Raw genomic sequence first — 14,430 nt, 5'->3', positions numbered from 1 at the left:
ACAGTTTCAAAGAAGTACCCTGCAAATCGTGATTTAAAAAAAAAAAATGTAGTGCCCATCCTGATATGTGACTACCAAGATGGCCACTTCCACACAGATTAGGGGTAAATAAACAAAAGCTATTTAGGATGTTCACTCACCAAGGTGAATTAACACCTTGCAAAGAATAATTCACTTATCCTAGTGAATGTATTGATAGTTTACCTTGCAAAAAATTGCCAATCACAAGCTTCATCTCAGTTACTAAGATAAGTGACATATCCCATGCAAGGGGATATTGTACTTTTGTGTGAACACTCTATAGCCCTATAGTAAATCAACTGTAGAACAGGGCATGGAAAGTCTGTTAATAGAGAAAGATCAGCTGCGCAAGGAGCACAGGCAAGTCTAGTGAGTAGTTATTTGGCTTCTGTCAGGCTTTTTCTAGGCACAGCTTCCAGAGTTTAGTTCCTTACGTTTGCAAATATTTAATCAAGCAGATTGCTTGACGTTTCCTTTATATATTATAAAATCTAGCTATCCACATGTTGTTTAATCAAGTCCATCTAATACAGCGACAAGAGCAGTTCTTTGAAAGTAGTTTGCTGCCTGTTTTTCCCATAAATGGAGACATTATTTACTCTGAATGCTTTCACCATATTAGAGGCTGTTTTGTTAAATTATATTTTATTTTGACAATATTATATGTGGTTTAAGGTTTGGTCAGCAGTGGTTTTATATTCTCAATGTGCACTTGAGTTGATTTGATTTCATACTAATATTTATAAAAAGGGTTTATGCTTGCAGACAGCAAATCTGATATATTGATAAGATTAAGGCCACTGCAGTTAATCTACTATGACTATCAACTAAACCATTAATAATGCAATTTTGTTAAAGAGTAGCTTGACAAAGTACTAAGAAAATGTTTATAGCCTAAAGTCTGAAACTGCAAAGCCTCATAATTTCATTTTTGGTAATGTCAAAGTCAATAAAATCCTTCCAGTAGTTCTAATTTGTAGAGTGTCAAAGTATTGTAATATGTTTCCTTGGCGTGGATTTTGTACCATCAGTGAATCACTTTGGTTATGTGATCTAATATTATTTATACTACATTAGATTTTCACAGAGCCTGCACATTTAAAAGCAAGCCAGCTTTGGCAGCTCCCATATTTCTATGTTCAAAGGTCGCCCTTAAAGGATCAGTCCACCTGAAAACGAATATTAGTTTTTGATAGATGCTGGTCGGTTGAATTGTTTTCTTTCCTTTTTTTTTTTAACTGCAGCTGGCACGATCTACTCTCTGTAGTTTTAAACTTTGCTATCTTTTATGCAGTATAGGAGTTTAAATATGAATGGTGCATTTACAATATTAGGAACAATTCTGCAGAGATATAAAGACCACATTCTTTGGTAATGAAAACTGTGCTGATTGTCATACCAGGGCAATTTATTTTGTCTGACTCTGCAAAACACTAAAGCAGTGCACCTATACTCCAACACACCTTAATAAACTGCTGAGTGTTGCCTTCCTGCAAAAGGGTTTTGGCCATAATTAGGTGTGTCATGGATCATGGAATAGGCTGCTTTAACGCACCACACAACATACAAGTTAAAGAAGAACAAAACCCAAAATAAAAAAACACACCTTTAATCCTGCAGATCTGTCTATCTGTCATGAGGTTTCTTTGCTTGGGTCCCGCTTCGTACTGGTATCCGTCTTTGGTGTCGGGCACCGACAACTTCTTTTCTCTTCTTCCGGGTTCTTCTTCCTACGTAGTTGGGGAAAAAGATTGCCGATCTCACTGCGCATGTGTGAGATTGGCAATTTATTTCTTCCATTAAAGAAAGGGCTCCTTCTGCACATGCCTGAGATCAAGGCACGTGCAGAAGGAGCAGCCAAGAGTCCCCCGGTATGTCTTAGGTAGGTATCCCGGGAGGCTTTGTGCTCTATTCTAAAAAAGGGGAAGTGCTGCACCCTTTTAATTAAATAGCCTTTTAAAAAATACAATTTTTACTTTAAATAAAACATATGTGAAAGTGGCATCAGAAGCACAGGGATCTTTTTTTGGTATTGATATTTTTTTCTTTATGCCATATGCTTAGTTTTCTGTGACCAAGACATGATACGTACTATAGACACGTACTTGTCAAAACCCTCAAGGGTGCCACTTTGAATGACACTAAAAACCTTGAAATAGATGCAGGTAACAAGACTGTCCTGCTCAAGTCTTTAATTTTTGATTAATGCTTTTCTGCTTGCATTTGTTAATAATCTGATCTGGGATAACCTGTTTTTAATAGAATGTGATTTATTGAAGTATTAGTACACAGCTTCCTATAGATGCAAAGTAGATTTAATAAAATTTTATCTGGCACAGTTTTCATTCTTGCTGTATAGAATTACTAGTTCAGGCATTGATTTTATTTGTTTACTGACACTTCTGCTCTTTAATATAGTTTGAGTTATTAATGGATAATGTGAGAAACTGTGTAGACAGGGCCTGGATTTATAGTGCACTTTTAGAATAAAACTGAGCCAAATCCAAAGGAAGAAGCCAATAGCTCTATGCAAACAAACATTTTAGAAGAGGGAAGGTGGATGAGTTTTAGTTAAGGGAAGAGGGGTAAAAGGGCAAGTGTCCTTTGCTTTATATTGTATTTACCATATAAACTACATGATCATACAATTACTGTATCTTTTATTAGAATGGTGATTATCCCATACAAATGCCAGTACCCAAGTGGGGCTTGAAATTCGACAGGATGCAGGCCTGGGGATGTGTTGCTCAGGCTACAAATCCTTGAAGTATGAGTAATTAGTTTCCCATGCCTTTCCATGCCTTAATGTTACCATAAATAATGGGGTAAAACTGCTTGGAGCATCTTTAACACTAGAAAAACTTTCTAGGAGCAGAAAACCATATCATGTTAACTCCCAATTCTCTCCAGGTCAATGTTTCCTATAATATTTGTGTGTTCTACGACATTGCTGACCGAAGAATTGTTTAGAACAAACTAACTTTGAAGTAATATAGATTCTTCATACAACTGCAGGTGTTGGGCTTAAAAGGTGAGTTTACAGAACTCAGGTTATTAACAAAATTTTGCAAATGCCTTTTGAAATTACCAGCAATTATATTTTTTTATCATCTTCTTATCACAGGGCTAAACATCAAATATCATTTTTGGATTAATGATGCTTTTTTTATAATCCATCTGAACAATTGATTTTGCTGTTTCAATGTACCACAGGCAAAACAATTTATAGAGACTGCTGTGAGCTGTCAGAAGCCCTGCAAGATAGATTGATGAGTTAAGTGCTTTGCATGTTCATAGATTCAGGTTAGATTGAGGTGTCATTGACATGTTGACATCACGCAGAGCTGCAATTACAAACGGAAACACACATTCAAAGCCCATCAATCTTCTAAAGAGTAGGAATTTCAATGTATGTATTTCATGTAACATTCGTAGGAACAAAGTAAGAATGTGCCTACATAGACTCACCCACGTCTAATTTCCAGCTTCATTTAAATCTGGCAGCTTTAATGGAAGGAGTAATGTAGGAACAAGCTGGATTTTGATATAATGTTGTTTACATCCTCTGTCAGCAGTGATCCTAAACTGTTTTCTCTAGAATTGAATTAGAATTCAGGATTAACTGAATTTAACTAAATTATACATTTTCTTGTTTTAGAGCCTGAACATTTGGTTGTTTGATATAGCTAGATGTCCAAAGAAGTTCTTCAAACACAACATATCATTTTGTATGTGTCATGTAAGTCGATAACCAAAGCTTTATATTTCTGTACCTTTACTGCCATGTCCCATTTTATCTTTTATCTGCATGATTTCCATGAAGCTTGGGAGTTAGGCAGTGGAACAGAGACTTCTTATGTGGTGTTCTGGTCCAGACTGAGTTGCAAGCGGCACCTAGGAAGAAGGTGCATGTTGCATCCAAGGCTTAAGAGACTGCTGCAGTGTAGGGTAAACCTACAGCTGGCCTTATGGAGCAGATCTGGATTGCCACTGCAACAAGTTTTGGAGCTGTAAAACTTATAGAATGTGCGGCCAAAAGGATACAAATAGTAGGGGGCATTCTATAAATTCATGCCAGATATCTAAGCTAGGTGTTGTCATACTGACACCTGCTATAGAGCCTTATGTATTTTTGAACCATCTATTAAGCTAGCTATACATTAGACCGGATTTATTACAACTCTCCAAGGCTGGAGAGGATACATTTCCATTTGTGAAGCTTGGTGATCCCGCAAACCTGGAATGGATCTAATCCAGAATTTAAATCATTTACTAACAGTAAGAACAGTAGCAAAGAAGACAAGTTTTCTAAAATGACTAACACAACATAGCAGCAATCAACAGTGCTTGTTGGTTTTATGATTACTCAAAGAGCAGGGCATTGCCCATCACCATATCTTTGAACTGTATTCCATTGTCTTCCAATTCTACTAAGTAACATATCTTGCAGGTTGCCCTTTTATTAGAACTGCTATTATTGCATGCTGCTTAATACCTCCAACAACAAACACTCTGTCACTAAGGCTACTGTGTTTATTGTTCTATTAGGAGAAGAAACAATAGAAATACATAATTGGAAATAAGGAGCAGTGAGAAATGTCTGCTAAAGATAATTGATTACAATACAGAAGCTAAAGCTGCTGGTTGCTGATCCCAAATGGTACTGCATTCCGCAGTTCCATTACATCCGGTATAAAAGGAATGAGGGATAGTACTGGCACATAACTTTGCCTATTTATTAATTAATTTGTAGTACAAAACATAATTGAGATCATGTCTTTTGTCAGATATACCTATAAAAGAACATTCCAGGCCTAATTATTTGTAATGTAAGTATCATATTACCATTTCAATCTAAAATTCATTTAGAATTTACAGAACCATTTTTAAATTTTAATTTAATATTTTAACTTCACAGACCCTAATATACTTCTTCAGTAGCAAACGGTTGCATCATCTTTGTTCTGTGGAGAATTACAATCTTTGAAAACCTACTTCAGCTGAGAAGTTCTTCGTCTCTTTGACTAGGAGGTAGATTGGATAAAAATGTTAGATTCAGTGGTGGCAAAGTAATGCAAAGTTTAGTTTGTGAATTTTAATACATTTGTTTTCTTCTTGTAGGATGAAATATGGACACGTTTCATACAATTGGCCGGTGGTGGTATGTAATTCACCTTACCTTTATATAGTTATATAGCTATATTTGTAATTCTGAAGTATGATTTCTATATTTAATTGCTATAGGAATTGTTTGAATGTAGCCCTGAAAAAAAAGTACAGATTCCAATGGTATTACATTTATTCTCAGCTATCTCTATATATATATATATATATATATATATATATATATATATATATATGTGTGTATGTATGTGTATATTTGTGTGTGTATGTGTGTATATATATATATATATATATATATATATATATATATATATATATTACCATATAGTATAAATTCAACATGCATGGGCATCCTAATAATGCCCAAAAACATGTAATCAGTTACAAATCTACCAGTGTGATATATGAGATTGCAAGCTTAGATAATGACTTCTATTTTTGCCTCATTGCAGCACACTGTGAGCATGATTTATATAGTCTAGAAAACCTTGGACAATGCATTCATTACAAGCGGTCTAGGTTGTGCATTACTAATAACCTCCCTGTTGCCAGCAGCAGCAGTTAGTATCATCATTCCCTCTGTTTGGCGAATATTTTTTTTTTACTTTTTTTTTACTCTGCAGCACTTTCAACTGTGTTGGATAAAACATCATATATTCTGATGTATGGGTACATTTATCATCATTACATACCTATTTTGGTAGTAGTATGCAGTACACATTAGTGTAAGTCCAAGGTGGAAAGTTGTCAATGATGCTTGTGATCAAGAATGATTTATGTAATAGTTCTGGCTTGCTAAATATAATTTATGAATATCAACAATCTACAATATATGTAACACTGACAACAAATGTCAAAGCTGGTTTAATTATCAGTTTAATCATCCTCACAAATGTAATTTTATGTTTGAAAAAATAATTTACCATGTTGTGACATTTGAAAGTGGAACTAAACACACAAATATAGATTTAACAAACAGGTTATTACAGAAAGGACAGGCTTATATCTCTTTTGCAATAAAATACTTACCTGGCTGTTTGGAATTATTTAATTAAACTCACCTTTTCTTACTTCTGGCATCTTTACCTAGTCCTCTGTTTCCATTGTTAGGCTGCGCACAGCTGAAGGGGCTGATCAGCTCCTGACTCGGTCCTGCACTCATTGGCTGCTGGGATTTATAGCCTCCCTGCTTCCAGTCACCAGTGCTTGTTGTAGCGTTTAGTTGGGCTTATCTGTGCTGGAGTTATTTTGAGTGTTTCTGTTGCTGACCATTGCCTTTTCCTGACATTCTGCTGGAACCGACCTTTGCCTGTGACCCCCGACTCTGCTTGTGCCTTTTCCTTTGTACCTTGTTTGGTGGACTGATTTCCTGTGTTTGACTTCGGCTTTTTGGGGATTCCCGGATAATTCTGTACTCTGTATCTGTGGGCTCCTGGTCAGCTACAGGCCTTTCCCCAGACACCATCCCTTGCGCACTAAGTCCTGGGGGCAACCGAGTGCTGGGAGACGAGGCAGAGCGGGGGCTGCTATAGGTGAACACTGCGGCGTTAGATTTGGGGACCGATGTCTGGAGAATACTGGTATTGACTAGGGCATTACATTGTTTGAGTTTATTTCAGAAAGAACTATAGAATAAGGGTGGAGAAGGTTCTCACAGTCTTGGGTGTAACATTGATGCAACAAAGAAGGCCAACCCCTAATTAAACGACCCCAATTAAGTCATTACCCCTAAGCAAGCCATTAAGTACCCCCGAGGAAGCCTTATTATTGGGCGAAACATTTTGGGTCACATTCTGAGAAGGCTGCAACCCTTTCACCTAACTTATGGCACCAATAGGATTGTTTTTCTGCATTAGGTACCCACTTGATATAGGAACATCAAGGCTCCGGTACCAACACATGGTTACCTGGAACTTTTTTGTTGATAGAAGTTGATTGTCCAGTACCACTTAGCGGTCAGCCGTTATTTAATGGCATCTCATGTTGTATTATAGATCTGGTATGAATGAATAGCATGTCACTTTGTATACAACTATCCATAAGTAAACATTTTTTTAACTCTATGTCTAAAATCCTTCTGTTTCTTTTCTTCTAATTAGGTTTATTTCAGCTTTAAGTTTTGGGTAGCATTGTTGTGAGTTAAATCACACTGTAACTTTTCAATTGCACAGGCATTTCTTGGGATCACTTAGCATTGAAATGTTTTCCAATGTCTTTTCACCATCAGTTGCCAAAACTCATTTTCTATTTCAGCGAGAAAAGTCACAACCAAACCCCATGGCTTCTATATTCTTCCAGATTAGCATTCATGAATCCTCACTATAAAAGCCAACTGTTGTGATGTGAATACCATTATTATTATATACAGTGCTCCCTTTAGAACATATAACAATTTTGTTGGAAGGTTTAACATGTAAATAGAGTACTTTTAAAGAATGTTTAATTGTAAGATTGTTAACTATTTTCTACAAAAAAAATAAATTGTCTACAGTATGGTATATGCCATAAATACATTTTATATGTACATCTGGATAAAATAATTTGCATAGCTGCCCAGGCAAAAATGTTTTAACAAGGCAAAACAGAATCTCCTCAATGGGACTTCTACTGTTTTATTGTGCATTTGTTCCTCTTTTTATGACTTACCAGATACTTAAGCTAACAAGAAAAAGCTGCTGGGCCTAATGACTTAAATTTGTCTGTTTATATTTGTCATAATGTTTATAATTGTGCCCTAATGCAGGTCTAGATAATTCTAATAAACATATAGTTATTACTCCATCCTCTATATTAAATACATATCCCGCTTCTAATACCTTCCCAACACTATTGAAAACAGTTTTATTGCTGTCTTCCTGTGGGAGAGAATCCTCCCCGATGATCATTGTCAAAGGGGCAGAAAATTAGAGGAAATTTTCACAGTGTGGACACTCAAAGAAATAAAACCTTGACATATACAAATCTTTTATCTTTTTTTTCTATACAACTATATACAACTAATTTTTTTTCACAATATTCCATTTTTATTGCTTTAAGAGCTACAAAAAATGCAGTAATTTATACAGGATAAAATGCAGGATTTTATACAGTAACTGACACCATGCTGATTAATAATATGTTGAGACAAACATCTGTCCTAATTGCACTTATTAAAATAATGTACCTGTTCCGACTTACATAAAATTCAACTTAAGAACAAACCTACAGTCCCTATCTCGTATGTAACCGGGGGACTACCTGTATGAGATAAATGTACTTGTACTGTTGAGGTGTACAAAAGGTTTTTCTGATTTTGTCCTTGCATTTTGAGCCTGGGAATATGCAATAACTGAGCAATACATATGTCTCCAGGGCTATGATTTAGGGTTGGTAGCATAGCTCACACCTACTCACCCAGTGTTGCTGCCTATGTGGATTGTCCTGTTTGATTAATTTAGAATTCAGGTGCCAGAGAACCAAGTCTATATATTTTGTGTTGTTTTATGTTGCTTAGTTGAGTAGGTATATAGCACTAATAGGAGTGCAGCATCAGGCTAGGTAAGTGGTGGTCTACGGTGGTAATTTTCACAGTTAGGAGGGGGAGTTTATCACAAGCCAGACATTTAACTACATCTTCATTGTTATTTTTTCATTTTTATGGTAACTTTGATTTTATGGCACAGCATGCCATTCAGTGGAAGAAATATTAGTAAGGGTTAGCAGATAATTATGTAAAATCTTTAACTGAGATAATTACATCAGTGTGGCCACAACTTTCCCTTCTGACACTGCACAAGGTACATTGTGCTCTTGTCTCCTATAATATAATTTATTAGCTGTTTCAGTTCAGATCATTTTTGTAACCTAATTAAACTTTAACAACTTTTTTTTATTTAAACTTCTCCTGTGATATATTAATCATTCTTTTTTGATTGCATGATTACATCTAATTAAAAGGGTTTTACACCCACCCTTGTCAACACATCTTTTTCTAGCAAATGAGGACAAGATGTGATTGGTAGCAAGCTTGTCACCTAAGAAATGAACTGTCTCAAAAGTGGTACTGGCAGAATGTCTTTGTGACTAATAGAAATAACTATAAAAGCTTTTGAGAGATAGACATTTCTCATTTTTGTGATATTGTACTGGGTTTTAATTGCTGCCAATATTTTCAATGGCACCTTCAGAGAGAACATGGAATTATTCACATCAGTCTTTCCTTTAGAGGAACAGTGAACTAAAATTTCCCTATCACAGACAAACTACGGACTCTTACTGTATAGACATTACTTAACCTGCCATCATATTTTTGGAACGTGGGGTAAAACCAAAGCAGCAACCGTACAGAAAACCCTGTATCAAAATATTTGGTATCTTTATTGTTTAGAGCAGTGTTTCTCCACCTTTTTAACAAGGGGTAACCCTTGAAACAACTTGCAGGTCTTTAAAGCTTTAAAGTAAAGATAATAACAGTCTGTTGATCCAGGGAACATCCGATTGCCTCATGGAATCAGGAAGGAATTTTTTTCCCCTGTTGGAGTAAACTGTACCAGGGTTTTTTTGCCTTCCTCTTGAACAACTATGTCCATAGGATTTTATATCTGGGATATGTTTATTTCCCTAGTGGTTGAACTTGATGGATTTATGTATTTTTTCAGCCAACTATGTACCTATATAAGGTCTTAAGAGAACCCCTTCTAAAATCTCCACAATGCATAGTACATCAGTGTGGTGATCTGTGGGAAGAATGCCTTTACATTGCTGGCCATTGAGAAGAATGTCACCTCTGCAGATGGCCAAAAAGATCATTGGTGTCAGTTAAACTGACCTGAGAGGTACACATTGCTCAAGGAACCCCTAGCAACCTCTGGGTTTCACAGAACCTTTTGGTTTCTATTTCTAATGTTAGCAGGGATGGCTGCATTTTGTGCTCTAGGTTTATACTCGAGTCAAAATCCTGTATTCTTAGGTAAAAGAAGATCTGATTTTCAGAATTGTTTATATTTATGTATTACTTTTGAATGTAAATGGCCATGATTTAACAACTGTGTGTGTGTGGAGGGGTTGTAGAGAATATGCTGATCTTACATTATGATCCAAGGTTCACTTCCAGGCAACGGAACTGCTGTGACTAAACTGCGTTATAGCCAAAGAGACCGTACCATATACTTTACCTGATTTGTAAATCTAGAAGTGTAATGAAAACTAAACCACTGCAATGAGTACTCCTTTGACTCATTCATATGTGCATATGTTCAAGCTTTAAGCCATCAAGAGAGGCAAGGAAAACAATGTTTTTTTATTTTATTTTTTAGTAAACCAGCTTGTTAGTTTCTGTTTAGTGACCCCTAAAGACTACTAATTATCTAATTCTTATGCAACTTCCCACATACACAAATCATAAATAAAATGCCTTTTTATAGCAATACACAATTTTTCACATAGCAGTTAATTAACTCCAGTATGATCATTATTTTTTTTAGTTTTAATACATAGTTGCCTGTTAAAAAAAGCACAATAATTAGGAGGCATTGCCTTTTCACTGCTGGAGATAGTATAGTTCCTATTAACTGTCACTAGGCTAATCATCTAGAAAATCATGAAGAATTCCACACAGTTGAAGATTTTCTGTGTTCTAAAACATTTAGAAAATGCGCAGAGCTTTAGAAAGTCCATCGGACATCTGGATCCTCTGGATTGCCAATTAACCTAACTGCATGTTTTTTGGGATGCGGGAGGTTTGGGATGCGGGAGGAAACCGGAGTACCTTGAGGAAACCCAGGCAGACACAGGTAGAACATACAAATCCTTGCTGATAGCATCCTGGCCGGGATACGAACCTGTGACCTAGTGCTGCAAAGCCCATTGGTTTGCCCATAGGGGCAAAGCCCAACAGCACGGCTGGCTGAGTTCTGCTATTCTTCCTATTTAAGCAGTGCTCAGATTAAAGCATTGGAAAGGGAAACAATTTACTGTATTACCTAACTTTTGGGAATTGTGGGGTTTTAAGCCACATGCATGTTATTGCACTGCCCTATATCATATTTTTTAAGTAGAAATTCACAACACATTTCATTTATGTGGCAGAGATGAATTGTTCTAATGCTCTGCTTGTTGCTTATAGACTCAGCTTGTTATGTCAGTGAACTAATTTTTGGTGGTGATAAAGCCACTTCACACAATTAAATGAAACATACATTCTACTGTCTGTAAAGGCAGAGGAATGGAAGTCAAATATGGCACCATTTGAAACTTCTTATGCATTTAGTTTCAGCCTATTTAAACTGGACATATAGAGCTCCATGTTATGTTGGTATTGGTAAGGAATTTTAAAATTTAAACAATAAGTGATTTTTTTTTACTTAAACAGTGCACCTATCCATCTCTGCAACAATACGCATGATTGAAGTGCACATTTTGGCGTCATTTTAAATCATGGACTGCTATAGATGTATTTATTTAGCAGACGGGTAATTATCCTTTGAAGAACTACATAGCTTTGTTATATGTATATGTGTGTATGTATGTACAGAGTATACAGGAAGGCATTGTAAAAGAGGTAATTTACAGGAATTATAGTGGGTAGAGAAGAAGAAACGCTGGTGGCTTGGAAGGAGTTAGTTTTTTTTCTTTACTTTGTCCCTTTGAATTATTTGCATTAATTGGTTTAGGGCTCCTAACATTACAAAGATACAATTTAGAGAATAAAACTAATAATATAAAAGCAGCATTTTTTTTTAGAACATGTGAAAAACACTATTTAGTAAACCTAAACTGTTTTTAGAAGCTACATGAGGGAACTGAGAGTAGTACATCTGTTTTTTTTTATTCATTCTTTATAGCACTATTATCACAAATACTTGTCAAAACTTTTATTTTACCATTCGTCTATGTTACCAGTCTGGTTGGGTTGCATAAATAAATAGCAATGTGGTAGTTGAAATGATTTCCTTTGATTATGAAAATTATGTTTAAGGCACAATCTAATGTTAGACAAGTGTGAAGATCGAGTGATCTCTATATAGGAGAAGACTCAGATTTTGGACTGGCCTTTCAGTATACCATGTGACTAGGTCTTTACATATAATGAGCAATAATAATTAAAGCTGAAGTTTATTCTGTTCAATATATTTTCCCTACTCTGGTTTTTACCTTTGGTCTACAAAACATACTAATTTCTGTTTTATCACATACCTTATTTTAGATCCAGTTATGTCAACAATGGGTCCATATGCTTCAACATAAAGTGAGGTCCGCTCATAACTGGTCATGCGGAGGGTGGGGAGGGTGCTCTAAATAGCTTTCTTAAAATAGGAATTGATGGTAATGCTCACATGTAATGGTAAGCTTCAAGGAAAATAAATTTAAAGCACCTACTGACTTGCTGCAGCTTTTAAGTGCAGGAGAGGAGCATGTTTACCTGTGCAAGACAAAATGTACTGTTAGGTACACACTTTCAACTTCTCTCTCTAAAAATGCCTGTCGGTGATCATTTCAATTGGATTTTTGCTGTATAGACAGATTTCTCAGTTTTCTGCTGAGCAGACAGTTTTGTTTTATGAAGAATGGGGAGGGGGGGAGGGGTGACATGCAGTAGCATTTGCTGTGAGGATACAACAGAGAGATGACATGGGCATCTGATGTTATAAGTCTTTAAAAATACAACTGTGTGGATCACTAACTACTTTCTTAACATTCTCAAGGGTCACATTTACACACATTAAATTTTCGCTTGAGGTGATCAGGAATGATCATTACGGGCAACCAAAATCCAATGTATAGACTTAAAGGCATCATTTTCTCTTGAAAAGCTAGTTTTACTTCCTCACTAATGGCTATTATTTATGCATCGTATCAAGACTAGTACTATATCCTTAAAATTCGAGTAGTTCTGCAGTGTAGACAAGCTAATTTTAGTTTAGTTTATGATTACACAATGCTTCTATTTCAATTAGAACACAACATATTTATAGGTGACTACCATTGTGGTGCACTGTGGTGAATATAATCTTAGTAACAGCTGAATGGTTTCCCCAATGGATTACAATATGAATTTACAATATAGCAGTGGTAACCTTAGTTTGCAACCAATGCCGCCTATAAAGCTTTATTAGATTTGTTATCTAAATTAATTTCTGAAGATCTGAACAAAAATGATTATATAGATTATTTGAGTAAATCCATAAGTATCCTTATGATGAAATTGAACACTGGTTAAAAGCTTAAGAGAACGTGCCGTAATTCTCACACATACCAAATGCAAAGTATGCTGCATAGTGGTAGTAACCATCTACTACTACAAATTAAAGCTGAATGAATATTTAAGTGAATGAATATGCTAATATCATCTATACTAAATTGAAGGGGCTAATTTAAGCTGTAATGTTGGCATTAGTGTGTTTGCTATTAGGAGAACAATATTTTCAGAGACAAGTTATTCATATTCTGCCTTAAAGGTATTCTTCAGTTACATCCAACAAAATACCATTTAAAACATTTTCGGGGAGCAAATTCTACTTGCCTACAGGCTTTGTTTTTCATCCTGGTGCTACTTCTGAACACAGGGCCAACCGCTACAAAATTATATGGTAACTGGTTTTGAGAATCAATGTTCCCATGTGTGAGAGTTTACTGCCCATGGAGTCTCAACACACTCATCAATGTCATCCTCAAAATGGAGGGAAGGTATATATCTTAAAGAGGATATATTCATGCCCCAGTCATTCACCCTGAACATTATTACAGCTGTTTTCCACCTATATTCTAGTCTCCTGAAAGCGGGGAGGTTACATGGCCTATCTAGAATTACCTACAGCAGGCTGTAATCATCTTCATTGAAGCTTTGCTCAGTCTAATTGCAGCAGATCATGGAAACAGAAAATTGAAGATAAAACAGTAAATTGAAGATAAAGAGAGGATTTCCTTTTTCCTAAGTGTGTCCTATGATCCTAGTAGTATTTCTAGACATTAGATAATCATCATGGGATTTCTAGGATTCTATTAAGTTTGGGAGTCCATTTGTTTGGGAACTGATGAATACATATAACCTTTGGAGACGCCCTTAAAAGTTGTTGGGTGTTTGGAACTTGTAACATGTTTCATACTTTCTACCTAGAGATAAATACAGCACTATGCCCCAGATTCATCATTGAAATCCGCGATCGCTGGAAGCGCGAAAATACGCGCGACCAGCGATCGCGGATTACCGCGGTCCGGGACTCGAGTGCACGCGTACACTCGCGTCCTGAATCTGCCGGGCGGATTCCTGCCATGCGCAATAGGGGTCGCGAATCTGCCAATTAAGGC

The 14,430-nt window shown here is 36.1% G+C and overlaps 1 protein-coding gene across 5 annotated transcripts in view; it reads left to right on the top strand.

Moving 5' to 3' along the window:
- Positions 1-14,430, top strand: part of SNTG1 (syntrophin gamma 1) — a 279,759-nt gene that overhangs the window by 44,204 nt on the left and 221,125 nt on the right. For 3 of the 5 annotated variants that reach the window (XM_072411230.1, XM_072411226.1, XM_072411229.1), the window contains exon 2: positions 5,143-5,182. The exons of 1 other annotated variant lie outside the window; for it this stretch is intronic. The gene's annotated coding sequence lies outside the window, so the exon portion shown is untranslated. Of the gene's footprint in view, positions 1-3,679; positions 3,761-5,142; positions 5,183-14,430 lie in introns of all 5 variants that reach the window. One more of the 5 variants, XM_072411227.1, reaches the window with a different exon arrangement.

Source organism: Pyxicephalus adspersus, chromosome 5, assembly GCF_032062135.1.
Source record: "Pyxicephalus adspersus chromosome 5, UCB_Pads_2.0, whole genome shotgun sequence".
Classification (NCBI taxonomy): domain Eukaryota; kingdom Metazoa; phylum Chordata; class Amphibia; order Anura; family Pyxicephalidae; genus Pyxicephalus; species Pyxicephalus adspersus.
The sequence above is the reverse complement of the archived record's forward strand: the minus strand, read 5'-3'. Positions and strand labels throughout refer to the sequence as shown.